Genomic DNA, 18,783 nt, shown 5'->3' on the forward strand with positions numbered 1-18,783 from the left:
TGCACATCCAGAATCCATCAGCTTCCAGTTCAAACCACAGAGAGACTGACTTGCTGAGGCAAAGCCGAGCTACCTGCACAGTGCAGATGCCTCCCGTGAGTGATCCAAGGTTGATCATAATTATCAAACACCCGCACATTCGTTCTACAGATGTGTCAACTGCTTCATTCCCAAACACATCCTTTCCCTTGTCCATGTGTTGCCAATAAACCCGGATTCTGCACTGGCTGCCATTTCAGAGCTGCTATTTGAGGGCAGCCTGGGGAACCCACAGTGGCTGGACAGGGACTCCCTGAAGCCCTGAGAATGATGCAATAATTGAAAACAGGGAGGCTACGTGTCTTTGTGACCCAGAGGAAAACAGATGTTTGCACAAAGTGACCGATGACCCTGGGTCACTGCCCTCCTTTAAACTTTAAGCTAACCTAAGGTAAGATAACCATGTTTTTAACTTTGAAAATCCAAAGAAAACCAACTCCTCTTTGTTGTAAGGATACATTACAGGCACCAACTTTATAAGTGAGCATATTACTTAAATCGGTACTTAGGTACTGACTCAATTAAATTCACAGGTGGTAAAATCTGAATGTGCTGTAGACAGAGCAATTTATCTATAGATGCTCACGTTTTGCCGAAAATAGAATACAGCGTCTTCTACAGATGCTCTTCCCACGTTAGTTCTTATTTTTTCTAAAGATTAATTGCTTCATGTAGTAGACATTCGTTATCCTTCTCCCTCATACAGAGAGGAAGGACATTTGAGGGGGGAGCAGTTCACTTAGCTCTCCAGAGGCGGCTGGTGAACTGAAGGGGAGAGGCAGCTGTCTTCACAAAGCTGACATCTCCTGCCAGCACCTCAATGGCCACCATTGTTCTCTCTGCCCATGAGGAGCTCATTGTGGATGGATGGGCCTTCCTCCAGGGTCCGTAATGAACTCTGGGCAGGTGGAGGTAACAATCAGCCTTGGATGGAACCCATTGCTGCCAAGCTCACAGAGGCTTGAGTCTGCCAACTGGTATGATACCCATGATAAATTAAAACTGTCCATTAGGATGGTCCACCCCTCGCCAAAGGAAACTGGCCCCAAATCAGCAGCTCCTGGCACAGATGACTCTGAAAAGCTGACCTGGGATCCATATTTGGATTGCAAAAATGCTCATCATCTTTGACCTAGTCAGTCTTCTAGTAGGCCTTATTCTAAGAAAATGATCTATTTATCCAGCTATCTACACACAAACACATATGCAATTGTCCACTGAGGTAACCTTTTATAATAACTAAAAATTAGAAACTCTAAGTGGCATACAATGAAGTAATATTAATTTGGGGTACTGTTGCTGCTGCTAAGTTGCTTCAGTCATGTCTGACTCTGTGTGACCCCATAGACGGCAGCCCACCAGTCTCCCCCATCCTTGGGATTCTCCAGGCAAGAACACTGGAGTGGGTTGCCATTTCCTTCTCCAATGCATGAAAGTGAAAAGTGAAAGTGAAGTCGCTCAGTTGTGTCTGACTTTTAGTAACCCCATGGTCTGCAGCCTACCAGGCTCTTCTGTCCATGGGATTTTCCAGGCAAGAGTACTGGAGTGGGGTGCCATTGCCTTCTCCGAATTTGGGGTACACACACACACACAAACCTTTAAAAAATATGCCATTCCAGGTAATCTTCCTGTAGAACATCACGCAGAATCCTTTTACTCATCATCATTGAATCAAAGAGTTGCTGTGGACCTTAAGGGATCTTCTGACTTTCTGTCTTTCAGTAAGTGAATGACCAAGTCACCCAGGAGAGATCAGGCTTACACTTTCTTTTTAAAGGACCCAATAATGATACCAAGTGTTGGCAAATGTGGAAGGAAGTGTGTTCTCTATACATTGCTGCCTGTAAGTTGATACTTTCACCATTGTCTGCAAAAAAAAATTAAGAATAGCTTAAATATCTATAATAAGGGAATAAACTCTTTAGATCCATATCATGGAATACTTTGCAAAAGGTGGCTCAGTATATACTGACATGGGAAGATAAGCAAAACGAATATTTTTGAAATGAAAAATATAGAATAACATGTGTAGTAAGATAGTATCTATCATCATGTGTAAATAGAATACTCCCTACAAGAATATGTACTGGGTATGTGCATGTGTGCGCATGTAAGAAAAAGATCTGGAAAAGGACAGAGAAGATTACCTATTTGCATAACACATATTTTGAAACAGAAATCAGGTCTGGGGAAGAGCATTGTCTGGGAGAAGCTCAGCTTTATTTGCAATGTTTATAATTTGTATAACTAGTGTTTATTACTTATGTATTTTATTCATGTATTTATTACTTTACTCTTGATATTACACTATTGCTTCATTGTAGGATTTACATATTATATACATTTATTAAATATTATTTTTATTTATTTTTAATATTTATTTATTTATTTTTAATTGATTGATGATTGCTTTACAATATTGGTTTGATTTCTGTCATATGTTAAAATGAATTAACCACAGATGGACACAAATCCCCTCTTTCTTAAATCTCTTTCCCACTTCCCGCCCATTCCTACCCCTTATTTTTAAAGAAGTAGAAGAAAATCTCCTGAGAGCAAGATAGTTGGTGGTCATGCGTGCATGCATCATGTATGCTAAGTCACTTGAGTTGTGTATGACTCTTTGCTACCCTATGGACTAGCCAGTGTAGCCTGCTAGGCTTCTCTCTCTGTGGGGATTCTTTAGGCAAGAATACTGGTTGGGTTGCCACACTCTTTTCCAGGGGATCTTCCTGACCCAGGGATTGAAACTGCATCTCTAAAGTTTCCTGCATTGGCAGGTGGATTCTTCACCACTAGCATCACCTGGGAAGCCCCGTGTTGTCCTAGAGATCGCCAAATGTGGCATGCCATTTAAGCATCTCATGTCCTGGAGCACAGACCTTCTTCCTTCTGCTAAGTTGAGATCTTCCCCTTTTTGATAGAGCTGATGCTTATTTTTCTGGGTTTCCCTTCCTGTTGGGCATTTTTGAAAATTCCAAGAATGCAGTTGGTGCTTTCTGCCTGTTGCAAGGCCTCCAGCTGGCTTGCCTTCAACCAAGCCAGCTTCCCCTTCCCCCTGGAGGGGCACAGTTCTCAGCTCCACTCTCAGGGCTGCTGGACAGTCGCTCTTCTTGCTGACTGCTTGCTTGAACACCAGCACAGACACCTGTGCGGTCTTAGCCTCAGGACTCCTGGACCAGGTCTGTCCACGTCTTGTCAACGGCACACAGGAAAGGTCCCTGTTGGTTGAGAGGAAAACATTAAGATTTATTTTTCTTTTAGAAGGTGATTGACCCCAGGAAAGAGTGCTCCTTTGGAACATGAGCTGTCAGACTATGCTGTGGATGATTAGTTCTCTGCAGCTCATTGCATATCAATACATAAGTGCAAATTCAGAGATTCAACAACTCAAGCCAAACATAGTTATCTACACACGGTGGGGAAAAATGTTCACAGAAGATTATGTGAACTGTCGATTCAAGTTCTTCTTAACACATGAAAACAGCTGTCTTACTTTCCTCACAAGTCAGCAGCCTGTAGAATTCTATTACCTGAGTCAAATTTAACACAATTTTCTTTTTTTAAAGTGATGAGCTTTATGATGAGAGACAAATAGAAAATTCCATCTTTGGTTGGTGGTAAGAGGTCAAGGGCAGCAGATTGAATCTATGGGAAATGGTACAACCATTCACAGAGAAGGTGGGGTGCCCCAGTCTTTAATTTCACTCCTTGGGCCTATTAGATTTCTCACATCAAATAATGATGTTGGTCTCACCCCATCCTTGCCAACTGAACCCCAGCGTGATGTGAAAGTGAAAGCCAGCACTGACAAGTTCTAGAAGCTTTCCCTTCTTCAGTAGTTTCTGAATATTTTTTTAAATGTCTTTCATAGGTGGTTTCCATCTACACAAATTGATGAAAAGCATATGTTGAACAGAACACAGCATCAGAGAATGCAGATCTTGTGAATAAAGCATCAATCATTTGGTCCTCCTGCCTCTGAAATTCTGGATGGACTTCTAGCCCATCGGCCCATCTACCAGCCTCTTGAGTCCCCACAGGAGCTCTACCCCCTGAGTGGGTGGCTGGGTGTAGTGAGCAGGGCCACTTGCAGCCTGGGATCTGCCATCATCCCTTCTCTTTCAAGTCCCGACAGAGGGATTCCTAAATGAAATTGGCTCCTTCTCTCTCATGCCTGGTGGCTCAGCTGGTAAAGAATCTGCCTGCAATGCAGGAGACTTGGGTTCGATCCCTGGGTTGGGAAGATCCCCTGGAGAAGCGAACAGCTATTCACGTCAGTATTTTGGACTGGAGAATTCCACAGACTGTGAAGTCCATGGGTCACAAAGAGTCGGACACGACTGAGTGACTTTCACTTTCAGTCGCATGCCTTCCTCCATCCCAAGGGAGTCTTGAGAAGACACGTGGCCACCTCTTCCCAAGACAGGGTCATCTGAACACTGAAGGACTCCTTCTGCCTGTGAGTTTTTCAGGGTCGTAGAGTTACTTACAAGTAAATTCCTCCCCCTATCAGTTGGAAATATCCTGCTGTCTATGTCTTTCAAGATACTGCACTATAAACATGCAGCCAATTGTAGATTTGATGTGGCAGGAACAGTCTGTTAGGTCCAAGCTCTGGACCTTGGCTGTGTGTGGGCTGTCCTATTCACAGAGCAGGCAAACAGAAGGGGTTTGTGGCTTCTCCTCCCTTCTTCAAGCTGGGCCACTGCTCCTGCCACACCTCCACTGTCTGAGCTGCCGCAATGGCCTCTGTCTAGGTCTCTAGGATTCTCCTCTCTTGTTATGTCTCCCATGTCTTTCCTCCATTCCCTTGTGCTGCCTACTGAATAATATTAAAACTATATGTAAATATCCAGTTCATTTTATCCCCCACCCTTGCCACATCCACATTTCTGCTCTCTGTGTCTGCATCTCTATTCCTGCCCTGCAAATAGGTTCCCTGCTCATTTTCCTAGATTCTACCTATTTATATTAATATATGATATTTGTTTTTCTCTTTCTGACATTTCATTCTGTATGACAGTCTCTAGGTCCATCCATGTCTCTACAAATGACCCAATTCCATTCCTTTTAATACCTGAGTAATACATATAGCTGATTCACTTAACTGTACAGCAGAAATCAACACAATATTGTAAACCAACTATACTCTAATGAAAAAGCATTATACTTGATTTTAGTATACAGAGGCCCTTGAGTATGACATGACTTGCCATCTATTGTGGGCTGAACTGTGTGCCACAGTGAGATTCAAATCCTATTTTTGATACCTGTGAATGTGACCCTTTTTGGAAACAGGATCTCTGCAGATAAAATTAGTTCAAATGAAGCCACCGACAAAGTTCCATCTAGTCAAAGCTATGTTTTTTCTAGTAGTCATGTATGGATGTGAGAGGTGGAGCATAAAGAAAGCTGACTGCTAAAGAATTGATGCTTTTGAACTGTGATGTTGGAGAAGGCTCTTGAGAGTCCCTTGGACTGCAAGGAGATCCAACAAGTCCATTCTAAAGGAAATCGGTCCTGAATATTCATTGGAAGGACTGATGCTGAAGCTGAAGCTCCATTACTTTGGCCACCTGATGCGAAGATCTGACTCACTGGAAAAGACCCTGATGCTGGGAAAGATTGAAGGCAGGAGGAGAAGGGGACGACAGAGGATGAGATGGCTGGATGGTATCACTGATTCGGTACATGTGAATTTGATTAAGTTCTGGGAGTTGGTGATGGACAGAAAAGCCTGGCGTGCTGCAGTCCATGGGGTTACAAAGAGTCAGACATGATGGAGAAACTAAACTGAACTGAACTGAACTGAACTGAGGTCATCCTGAATAGTAGGGTAGGTCACTAATCGAACACGACTCATATGAAGATGGAAAAAAAGACAGGGACATTCACGCAGACAGAGGAAAGCCGTGTGACTACAGAAACACGTGATACAACCACAAGGCCAGGGAGCTAGCAGAGCTCAGAGAGGAGCATGGAACAGACTCTTCCTCAGAGCCTCCAGAAGAGTCAGCACCTTGATTTGGACTTCTGATTTCCAGAACCACGAAACAATACATTCCTGATGTTTTACATCACCCAGTGTGTGGTAGTTTCTACAAGCAGCCCTAGGAAACTAACATATCACCTCACCTCCCTCCCTGTCAGTGAATGCAGGGGAATTAGCGGGTGTGCACGTCATAAGACCGGGAGCCCCAGAGGAAAGACGTCCTCAGAGGAAGCCTATCCCTGGTCAGGTTACCTAGGAGTGGACTCACTGCCACCCCAGCTGGAGGAAACCCTCACAATAGATAAACTGCTCATGGCTCTACCGTGGGCGCTAGACCAAGCCCATGGTCAAACATGGCTTTAATCTTGGAGGTCAGACTCTAGCTGCAAGGGAGCTATAGGAGATGTGAATACATTTCCTTTAGTTTCTTCATTTTGCTCTCTTTATCCATAGATACTTTCTCTGACTTCAGTTCAAGGACATGCTGTGAAGTTTAAGTCTTTTCAAGTGGCACTGAGGATGTAACAGAGAAGAACAAATCTGAGAAGAACGGACTTCCATATTGAGTGTATTCCTTTAGCTCTAACGCTGTGCTGTGTTGTCTGAGCTTAGCCATGCTGACTGTGTACCTGTTGTAAAAGAATGGTGCCTGTACCCTGAAATACACAGTAGAGCCCATTCTCAAGGCTCTGCCCTTTAAAGGTATAACATTTTCCCATTCGCATAGACATAAAAAGTTGCAGAACAGAGAATAGCAATTGTCTTGTTGCAGGTTTACAGGAACATTGTGACCAGACCTACTTGGACAGCTGTAAGAACAAAGGATTCCAGCATCAAGAGGTTTGCAATAACCAGCCACAAGCCCTCCCTTTTAGTATAAAAGAAGTCTGAATTCTAACTCTGGTAAGATTGTTCTCGGGGGCACTAGTCCACCATCTTCTCTGTCTGCTGACTTTCCAAATAGCAGTACGACTCCTTTCCTCAACACCCTAGCTCTTGATTTATCAGCCTGTCGTGAGATCAGCGGTATGAGCTTGAACTTGGCAGCAAGGAGGCATCTATAGACTCACATAGATGGAAAGAGCTAATGTACAATTGAATGAATGAACAAGTGAAGAGAAGTCTTTCAAACCCTAAATTACCATGCTGAAGCTTCTCAACCTGGTTTCTTTTGCAGGGTGAAAGAGCAGGAGAGAAGATACTCGGGTGGGTGGTGCTTCCCTAGAGAGCAGGCATGCCCTCTGGGATCTGAGAGAAACAGCATTGCTCCCTCACTCAGCAAGAACAGCTGGTCCATCTTCCCTTGCTTGGTTAGGCAGAAATTCTTTTCAGAAATCATGAAGGGTTTGTCTTTATTAAATTATGGATATTCTTCACATTTGCATTTTTTTAACTCAAGGCTATATCCATGGGATTTGTGAGACTAATTGGAAACAAAATTTCTGATATTTAATCCAGTCAGCCTTTCCCCACATGTTTGCTTCTTCAGAGGGACTAGAGCTTTCTCCAGCTTGTGGACAGTGCAAACTGCAACTTCACTTTAAAATCAGAACTAAATATGGGGTTCCAATTGGCTCGGTCAGCCCCAGACAAAACTGAGTACCCTGCCTTTGCATCCACCTCTTTAAGACTGTTCCTTAGCTATTTCTGAACAATGTGGAAACAACTGCCAGCATGTATACACGCAGGCACGTATTCCACATGCACAGACACACACACAGAGGTGTGCACAAGCCACCGTGCTGGTTTTCTATAAGGAAATCATTTACTCCCCTTCACGGAATGAGGCTTAATCCAGACGTGAACAAGCTGAACCCCATTTCAGCACCAGGCAGCAGGCGAGGCCGCACAACTGAGCAGCCCGAATGTTCACTGTTGCATTTGTTGTTGATTTAGAAAACAAACAAATGTGTATTGACGTAAAGCGATCTAAAAATTCAATTCAGGCATACTGACTTTTTCACACTTAGGCATCAGAGAGTAGCTGAGAAATGAGAGATTCAACCAATGATGGATGTGTGCCAGCCCCTGGTTGTAAAGCGCATTTGAAGGCTTCTCGTCTTAAGCATCTATCACAGTATTTAGCACAAAATGAGTGCTCTGGTGGGTGCTTTGATATCTTAAGGGGAGTGGATGAGCACAAATGCTTGTTTTTTTTTTTTTCCTTCTTCAACCCCTTCACTCTATCAGGATATACACAGAGGGATCTCTACAAGAAATCCATCCTCTCTACCTCTGTGCTTCACCAGACCCCCTCAGAGACAAAAGTATAGCCCATAATTCAGGGTAAATTGGAAATGGTGAGAAATCTGAGAAGCCTCTGTTTGGTGCAGATTTCCCAAATACAGATGATGCTCCTTATTTAAAAAAAATTTTTTTATGTGTACCATTTTAAAAGTCTTTATTGAATTTGTTACAATATTGCTTCTGTTTTAGGTTTTGGTTTACTGGCTGTTGAGGCATGTGGGATTTTAGTTCCCCAACCAGGGATCCACCCCACGGCCCCTGCTTTGGAAGGCAAAATCTTAACCACTGGACTGCGAGGGAAGTCTTGATGATCCTTTCTGATAGACGAATTATCCGGGGAATTCTCAACCTTTGGGTAACTACCACACTTTGTCGCTGGTGTTCTGCAGTCCTTGTCTTCTAAAAGCATATATTTTAGACCCGTGAGCTAGGGTGTCAGGAAAATTAAAATTATTGTTGTCTCTTGAGGTAGTTTATAAAAGGGTGTGAGTTTCTGTCGCATTCACTGTAATCGTCCCCTCCCAGGACCACGTCCAGGTAGCCAAGCGCTGTTGTCTTTTAGTGCAGGGAGACCTTTGTTGTCTCTGTCTTGTCGCTCAGCGATGTTCGACTCTTTATGATCCCATGGACTCTAGCCCGCCAGGCTCCTCCGTCCATGTGATTCTCCAGGCAAGAATGCTGGAGTGGTTTGCCATTTCCTTCTCCAGGGGATCTTCCTGACCCAGGACTCGAACCCATGTCTCCTATGTTTCCTGCATGGCAGGCAGATTCTTTACCACTGAGCCACCAAGAGCTGCCATTCTGTAAAATGCGGTATCATTTGACACAAGTGTTTCTTTACACATTGAAGAGAAAGCATGGTCCCCAAATTATAAGCAAACCTTATTTTGTGCACTGAGTACACGGAGTAATTACAGGTTCTGAAGAGACAGGGATTGTGGATTGAAGCTGTCTCAGGCTGGGCTTTCTTTTTGTGGAAGTGTTTTAATTATGTCTTTGATGGCTTTGAATTCACAAGAAACTGAAAAGGCAATACACTGATACTCTTCTTGGGGTGTATTGGCTGACTGTATTTGTTTTGATAAGTGATACAAGGAAATGGGGAAAAGGCTAAAATTCTTGAAGGAGATGCTTATCTCCCTCTGAAACTGGCAGGTTTCTAACCTCAGCATGAACCCTGATGGGTAGCATTTTATATTGTTTATGGAGAGGGGCACAGTCCCCTTTTTCAGTTTTCAGGGTCTAAAAGATGGACTTCTCACTTTGGTCTTCTCACAAATATCGATTGCAGTCATCTTGCGTAGCTTCAGTAAGTCTAAGCGATAAAATAAAACAAGGAGGTTGGTACTGTTGGCATTTTCATAATGAGAAATAGTTGAAAAGCATAATCTTTTACCCAGACTTGAACTTTTAGAAAGAAGCTTAGAAGAAGTTTTTTAAAAGTTTAGAAGGATATCATATTCCTTTAAAGGTTATAAACATGTTCCTTATTTCTTGAGCCATATGGATTGCATGATTAAACGAACTGAGAAAACATATAACATTGCCTACAAAATTATTTTTATTGTATTTGATGCATTAAAAAAGAAAGGATATTTTTAAATGGAGGCTGGTGATGACTTCCTTCTGGAGTCTCCCGTTAGTGTGTTTATCAAATGCCAGCCAACCAAGGCAATCTATGAATCAGTCATGTTGGTGGGAAAAAGTGAATCAAACCAATTACTTGGCCCTATATAGCTAAAAGGATTGGTTAAATGCCTAATTTTTTTTTTTTTTTTTGCTGGCCAATAGGTTAGTATGATATCTTGTAGTTATCATCTAAATTAGTTTTGCCAGCAGAGTAGACAAAAGATTGAAAAGACTATCTGATTAGCTCCTTTGCTTTTTTGATGTTTAGTATTACTATATTTTACTTGCTCTTCTCTTTGTTGTAAACAATGTGATTCTCCCAAACTTCGGAGGGATGGACTACCTCCTGACACTCTCCAGTAGTCTCATCCATGACAAGAGAACAGAGGAAAAAGTGAAATTATTCCTCTTTACAGATTCATGGAATCTGTTTTTACTTGCAGTAGAATCATCTAACACCTGCTAGACTTTCTCACGAGATTTGGTATTAGTTTACATAAAAGTGAAATTCAAGGGTGTGTAGAAATACTGCTCTGTTCCATTCTTAGCACTGTGACATGGGGCCCAGTTTGGTGACAGTGTCCTGAGGGTGCTGATGTCACCCTGCTGGGTGTCTAGTTGCGTGACGACGGGGAATCCTCCTGGGGAAGGTCTCGGCCTGAGTATGTGTTGAGGCACGTGGAAGAACATGATTAAGGGTACTGTAGCAACTGTCTCTCTAATATCTTTCACCCAAACCCCCAAGGACTCAGACAGCAGCCCTAGGAAGAGGAAGTAATGACAAAGACCTCAATGTCACAGACAAGCGCTGTTTCCCTGAGAGCCCTGTGTCACATGCGAGGAGCCACGGCATCCTGGCTGGCATGAGAGCACAGCACCAGTGCAGATGGAGGGAGTGCTCTCCCTTCCAGCTTGTTGCCGGGACATGACATAGCTCCAGCAAGGGCCTTTGCCCCAGTAGCCACACAGGTATTTCTGGGTTGGTGCATTTCCATAAGCATTGCAGGCTCTGGTGCCACCTTGGAAGTATCATGGTGGCCCTGGACACTGAAGGAGTTAGTGGAAGGATCAGGCTGCTGGCATCACTGTGACAAGTTGAGTGTCAGTAGCAACTAGAGGCATCTCAGCAAGAAGCCAGATCAAAGGGCCATGGAAGGGGCCACCGAGGACCTAAGAGGCCTCAGGCACAAAGGAGTAACCTCCAGGGTCCCCTGGGATGGAGCGTGCGGATTAGAGGGGCAGGCCGTTCTGCCCGTGTGTGGCCAGAGGTGAGTGAGACAGAGAAGTACCATTTTGTCACAATGCAAAGGACCTTACTGCTGTTCTTAGGCTGGAGTGGTCTCACCAAACACTGGCCATGTTTCAACAGCTCAGACTAAGTTGCTTGGAAAGGCTATGGATTTCTCATATCCCAACCTCTGGGAGAGAACCTCTTGAAAATCGGAAGAGAAATGCTTTTAGTGCAGAGTTGCTGTCAAAACTGTGTTATCTTGTCAACCAGGATGTCAATTAAACTGGGCTTGAAGAAGCATGTTTGAAGCCCCTCATCAAGTATGGGCTCTCGGAATTTCAGGCGGCAATCCTCCACATAGAGTGCACGCAGCGTTTTCTGTCATAATGTGAGAATGGGAATCATATGCTCTGCCTTCCTGAGGGGGAGAAAAATATTCTCTAATGTTTTCCAGAAATGACACTGTTTCTCATTATCTGGTGCGTTTTGTGTCTGTCGTTCAGCTCGGAACGTTGGATTCGCATCACAGTGGTTGCTTCCAGGGGCTGCGCAGGGGTACAAGCGTTTTCCTCGTGTACGAGTTAGTCAAGTATATATCCATTCCTCTTGAGAAAACAAGACTGAATTCCTCTTCCCTGTCTCTCCCCCTTACCCTCTGCCACCTCATTTATGCTACGACAAGTGTGTTAGCTCTATCTTGAAAACATATCCCCAGAAATACAAAATCGACATCAAAATAATGGACACGGCTAAGGCATCACGAGAATTTTCTTTGCCGTGATTTTCTGTTTAGACACAGTTCTTGAAGGGATTTTCACAAAATATAATTCTGTATGTTTCAAGGCAGAAGGGGGCCATATGGTCTATACAAACCCATCCACCTGTCTGTCTAATGTTTATACCATGGAACTTTCTTCATCCTTGTCCGGCTCTTCTTCGAATACACTCACAATGCATGTTGCATTGTTGCCATAGGTGGACAGCTCTGCACGATAATTATTCTCTGTGTAAAGAAGGTGGGTACCTTTTTTTATTCTTCCTAAAAGCTGAAGGGGAAAAGGCTGACCACGCCAAACCAGAATCGTATACTAGCAGGTAGGCATTTAATTGGGAAATGAAAGCAACCTAACACTAATTTGCAGGCTTGTTCAGATTTCATGAGTAATTGCCATGGAGAAGGTAACTTGGGGGCAGGCTCGGAGGAGCTGAACAACAGACACATCTAAATATGGCTGTGGCATTTGTAACATATGCTCTTCGCCTAGAGGTGTGAGCAAAAGAGAAGGGTTGTTCCCGGAGGTAAACTCTGAATCAGGAGATAAAGGATATCTTTCAAAGGGAAGTAGAAGCAAAGGGGGCTGCAGGTCATTGCTAGAGTCAGACGTCCTCTCTGAGGGGCTGGGTGCTGTATCACAGTGGTGTTGGATTGATGGAGGTGCTGTTGCCTGAGGCTGAATCTCTCCTGCCAAAGCCACGAGAAAGCTTGTGCCTGCAATCTTGAGGGGAGAGTCTGCATCTTACCATCAAATAGCCTATGCAAGACCTATGAACATGGCTTACACCTAACACATGCTCAACAAACAGGTTTGGTGGAAATATGGAAGTTGCGGGGGCTTGCCTGATAGCTCAGTTGGTAAAGAATCCACCTGCAATGCAGAAGACCCCGGTTCAATTCCTGAGTCGGGAAGATCCACTGGAGAAGGGAAAGGCTACCCACTCCAGTATTCAGCCCTGGAAAATTCCATGGACTCTGTAGTCCATGGGGTCACAAAGAGTTGGACGCAACTGAGCGACTTTCACTTTCGTAGAAGTTGTGGGCTTTCAAGGTTGTCTTGAAGGCGATGTCCAGATGGAAACTTTTGAGGGACCTGGTGTTCTAATCCAGCACTGGATGCCTTGATGAATGGTAAACAATGCCTTCACTTTTGAATTCGCTTCCCCCTACGTCTCTATCCTCTTTACTATTGACCTTTCACCCCAGTTTGTGTTTCTTTTAAATTGAAGTATAGTTGATTTACAGTATCGTGTTAGTTTCAAGGTGTACACCAAAGTGATTCAGTCATATATATATATATGAATATATATATTCTTTTTCAGATTCTTTTCCCTTATAGGTTATTACTAAATTTGAGTATAATTCTTTGTGCTATACATTAGGTACTTGATATTTATTTTATACTTCGTAGTGTGTATGTTAATCCCCCTAATTTATACCCCACTCCACTTTTCTCCTTTGCTAACCATGAGTTTGCTTTCTGTCTGTGTGTCTATTTCTGATTTATAAATAAGCTAATTTGTATCTTTTTTTTCAGATTCCACATATAAGCAATATCACATGATATTTGTCTTTTTCAGTCTTACTTCAGAGAAGGCGATGACACCCTACTCCAGTACTCTTGCCTGGAAAATCCCATGGATGGAGGAGCCTGGTGGGCTGCAGTCCATGGGGTCGCACAGAGTCGGACACGACTGAAGCGACTTTGCTGCAGCAGCAGCAGCAGCAGTCTTACTTACTTCACTTAGTATGATAATCTCTAGGTCCATCCAAGTTGCTGCAAATGGTATTATTTCATTCTTTTTTGATGGCTGGGTAATATTCCATTGTATATGTTTAACCACATCTTCTTTATCTATTCATCTGTCAATGAACACTTAGGTTGCTTCCATGTCTTGGCTATTGTAAACAGTGCTGCTCTGAACATTGGGATGCATGTATCTTTTTGAATTAGCTTTTTCTCTGGATATATGCCTAGAGTGGGATTACTGGATCACATGACAGTCCATGGGCTCACAAAGAGTTGGACACGACTGAACAACCGAACAACAACACGCGGTAACTCTATGGAGAACAGTGTGGAGGCTCCTTCCACACCAGTTTGAATCCTGGATATTTGAGTGCTCTCACCCAAAATGAAACTTCATCTTTGACTTGTTCTTGCGGTAACCATGAACCAGAAAGAGTTTTACTGAATTCTTGGCCAAAAGCTGCTTCCTGTATAAGACAACTTAAAAAATAAGCTCAAAGATCTGGGATGATAGCCCTGGGATGGGACTCCTTTAGAAAAAATATCTACTTGAACACAGTTTGGACCAGAAGCCCACAACTTAGGGGCTCACATGTTCAGATGGCCTAGAGGCCTGTCTTACATCCACAGACATGTCCCTGGGGATGGAGAGACGGAGTTTGTAACTGACTGAGCCCTAAACACAACTGCTGTGTTTGGCTGGTGTTACAACCTCGAATTCTGTCATATAGGGTCAGAGGCTCCTGACTAAGTCACAGCCGAGAGAGGGGACATAGCAGCCTCAAGGAGAGTTTCTCTTTCATGAGTCAGGAAGTTGGTCACTAAGACCCACAGAATGTGTGTAGACTGAGGAAATTCACTTTAATGGGAGTATATAAGTCATATGGGGAAGCATTTGGAAGAATCACAATTTTACTCCTGGCTCCCCAAGTCCCTAAAGAAAAGAAATTAAGGAAAGGTTTCTTTACCATTTGTGAATTGTGAAATAAACGCATCTCCATGGGGGTGGTGGGTGTGTGTACATATTAATATTCCAAGGGTGTGGGCAGTATTGACACTGATGATTTTCTGAGTTATTTGCGATTCCTCTCCAACGCATTTATCTGAAATCGGTGCGCTGCAGATCTTTAAGGCTGCCAGATTCCTTTGGAAAGGAACTGTTTCTTCCCATTACCTTTCAAATCAGCTCTCCTGGGTTTAGCCAAGTGCTGTATTCCAGCGTGGAAAGGAGAGGAAGAGGAAGTCTGTCTCTTGGAGAGGAGGAGCGGGGAGGCCAGGAGAGTAACTGCAGCCACATTAGAGAGGAAATGTGCCTGATGACTTCGCTGGGGCCCTTGTATCCCCACCATTTACCAACAATTTGCTAAATGCCTTCATTAAACTGCATCTTCTTCTGCTCCCATTGTTCTACGGAACTGAAACAAGCCAGCATAGCATTGTCATCTGTGTCAATAACGGTCACAAAATGGCTTTTCCTCCTTCTGCAGCAGACTGCCTGCAAAACATAAAAGAGTGTAGTGATGCACCCGAGCAAATTACCCTCCCAAGCTCATTTAAATAACGTTTTCCCCTCATATATGCAAAATTCAGATGAATATTTACAACATCCAGGAATAGGTACCACAGGAAGAAAAAAAAGAACGACGACACACTACCAACCCACCCCAACCCGCAAGTGCAATCATTCTCAAAATGCTCCCCAAACAAATTGTTCTGGCTGCTGTTGCCCGGCAACAATCCCACGGCGGTGTTCAGCCCAAGCACATGTAAAGCGGGCGTGCTCTCTGCTCAGAGCGTGTACAGTCAGGATAGCAGCAGAGATGGAAAGTGAGATGTGAGGGGGGTCAAAGTCAGGGTCAGAAGTGCAGATGGCCGTGACCCTAAAATCAATTTGAAGCACTATTTGTGGCATTTTTTCCCCTGTGTTCCAGTGCTTGATGTTCGTCTTGCAATGAACCAGCTAATCAGACTTCGGGGAACCATGGGACCTTGGGGTTTTCGTAGTGTCAGGTCAATTTCTACCCATCAGTGTATTGCCCCTCAGTGAGGCAGACCATTACCTTGACTTTGGAGAATCTCAAAGCTGTAAAGATCTGAGTGGAGAGAGGAGGACCCAGCAGAGCTCATCCAGGGCTTTGGCTGGAGCCAGAGCAACCCACTCATGGAGGGCAGCCCCTTTAGACAAAGTCTGCCCTGTGTGCAAGGCATTTTCCCTAAGGCATTCTTCCAAAGGTACAAGAATATGCTTTTATTCTTCTTTCTAACAGATGCACGTGCACAGGAGAAAAAGGGAGGGATCTTGTAAAATAAGCTGTCACCATATGGCACTAATCATTAGTCTTAGGAGAGATATGGATGTATGTAGGGGTGGGCTATAGAGGACTCAGGCCAAATCAGGCTTCTACCTAAAGATTGGGGTGATTCCAAATATCGTTGGACCTTTCGTTTTATTTCTAGATATTTCTTAGGTGGTATGATAGAGTTAAATAATAGATGACTTTAGAGTTGAGATTTTCCCTTTCTTATCATTATTAATTTCTGATAAAATTAAGGCATTTTATTCAGTATAAATCATTTGGGGAAGCAATTAATTCATAACTCTTCAATCTAAGACTGATCTGAGCAAAATATTGACAGTTCATCTGAAAACTACCACATAAATATTTCCCCAATACCTCTTTGGCTAGGAAGACTCTCCTGCTCAAAGTTCTTTAGTGAATCTTCGTTCCTTAGAATAACATTTAAAACCCCTAATTTAGTATCTTTTCAGCATCACCTGGACTTATCTTGCTAAACCTGATCTCCTACATTTTTCCTTTGGTGAAACTGGGTTCCATTAACCCAAGGTGCAGGCTGACAGAGCAGAGACAGCATAGCAAGAAGTCCAGGATCTAAGTTCTGGTCTTGGCTCCCTCCTAACTGGCTGTATGAGTAACAAGTGCTTTAATTTTCCTTGGTCTTTGTTTCCTTAACAGCTGCTGCTGCTGCTGCTGCTGCTAAGTCACTTCAGTCGTGTCCAACTCTGTGCAACCCCATAGATGGCAGCCCACCAGGCTCCCCTGTCCCTGGGATTCTCCAGGCAAGAATACTGGAGCAGGTTGCCATTTCCTTCTCCAATGAATGAAAGTGAAAATGAAGTCTCTCAGTTGTGTCCGAGTCCTAGCGACCCCATGGACTGCAGCCTACCAGGCTCCTCCTTCCATGGGATTTTCCAGGCAAGAGTTCTGGAGTGGGGGTGCCATTGTCTTCTCCACCTTATAAGAGCACTGCAGGCATAAGGTCACAGGGTCTGAAGACCCCACACACTCAGACCCTTACTCCCCCAGAACATTTGTCACTGCTGTCTACACTCTCATTGTACATAGGTCCTTTTTTTGTCTTTCATGATACCACTCCCTCTTTGTTTTTCTTCCTTCTTTTCTTTGTATTTCTCATGAAATACTTCCCCTGTTCCACTCTGGAATATTGCAGGTACCTGTCTTTAGCAAGCCCCTCCTTCAGTTTCCTGAATGGGCTAAACTCTGACCACGACTTCCTTTAATGCTCCCACCCTGACATCTGCTGCCTCCATCTCCAGCCCAGAAGGCCCCTGAGTTCCAGTTCCATGTTTCTACCTCTATCAGACTCCACATGGGGGGGGAGAGTCTGCAGCCCTCCCAACATTTCCATTCCCAAGGAACTTATCTTCCTCCTTAAGTCAGTTTCTCCTTGACTTTGCACATAATACTCAAATTTGAAGACTTTCTTCTTTCCTTCCCTTTTTCAATCATCCTAACCTCAAAAATCAAGTCCATTTTCAGAAAGAACTTATTATACCTTATTTCTTTTATAAAGTGCCTCATATTCTCATCTCTTACTCTGCAGGTAAGTTATTAGAAGGACTTACTTTAAAATTTTTATTCTATATTGGAGTCTAGTTGATTAACAATGTTGCGTTACTTTCAGGTGTACAGCAATGCATTTCAGTTATGCATATACATGCACGTATTTTGTATTGTTTGCGATTATTTGCAAATGAATATGATAAGGCTGTATATTGTCACCCTGTTTATTTAACTTAAATGCAGAGTACATCATGCAAAATGCTGGGCTGGATAAGTCACATGCTGGAGTCTCAGATATGCTGATGATACCACTCTTATGGCAGAAAGTGAAGAGGAACTAAAGAGTCTCTTGATGAGGGTGAAAGAGGAGAGTGAAAAAGCTAGCATAAAACTCAACATTAAAAAAAGCTAAGATCATGGCATCAGGTCCCATCACTTCATAGCAAATAGAAGGGGAAAAAGTAGAAGCAGTGACAGATTTCCTTTTCTTGGGCTCCAAAATCACTGCAGGTGGTGACTGCAGCCATGAAGTTAGATGATGCTTGCTTCTTGGAAGGAGAGCTATGACAAACCTAGATAGCATATTAAAAAGCAAAGACATCACTTTGCCAACAAAGATAATTATAGACAAAGCTATGGTTTTTCCAGTAGTCATGTATGGATGTGAGAGTTGGACCATAAAAAGGCTTAGGGCTGAGGAACTGATGCTTTCAAATTGTGGTGCTGGAGAAGACTCTTGAGAGTCCCTTGGATAGCAAGGAGATCAAACCAGTCAATCCTAAAGGAAATCAACCCTGAATATTCATTGGAAAGACTGATGCTATAGCTGAAGCTCCAATACTTTGGCCACCTGATGTGAAGTGCTGATTCACTGAAAAAGACCCTGATGCTGGGAAAGATAGAAGGCAAAAGGGGAAGAGGGCAGCAGAGGATGAAATGTTTAGATAGCATTACCAACTCAATCGGCATGAGTTTGAGCAAACTCCAGGATATAGTGAAGGACAGGGAAGTCTGGCGTGATGCAGACCATGGGGTTGCAAAGCGTCAGATAAGACTTAACAACTGAAAAACAACAAATTTGCCAGACACTAGTCTTCAGAAAGCATTTCTCTCTGTATTGATTATTGCTAATAATCTTCTTATTAATACCAAATTTGTCTCTTTGTTTTTCCTAGTGCAACTTTTATCCAGCTGGAGAGAAGAGAGAACTTTTAACCCTTATTCCTTTATGTTTGTGATAAGAAATGGGATTGACATAATTTTTTTCTTTTACTGCAAGTCTTCCTCCCTTAT

The 18,783-nt window shown here is 43.3% G+C and overlaps 1 long non-coding RNA gene across 1 annotated transcript; it reads left to right on the top strand.

The window, feature by feature from the left end:
* The first annotated feature begins 531 nt into the window (after positions 1 to 531).
* LOC133259020 (uncharacterized) lies at positions 532 to 7,794 on the top strand. The gene is made up of 4 exons (XR_009740235.1): positions 532 to 1,016; positions 1,659 to 1,760; positions 6,807 to 6,874; positions 7,212 to 7,794. It is a non-coding gene; the product is annotated as an uncharacterized LOC133259020 (long non-coding RNA).
* Positions 7,795 to 18,783: the final 10,989 nt, after the last annotated feature.

This window comes from Bos javanicus, chromosome 13 (genome assembly GCF_032452875.1).
Source record: "Bos javanicus breed banteng chromosome 13, ARS-OSU_banteng_1.0, whole genome shotgun sequence".
Lineage (NCBI taxonomy): Eukaryota > Metazoa > Chordata > Mammalia > Artiodactyla > Bovidae > Bos > Bos javanicus.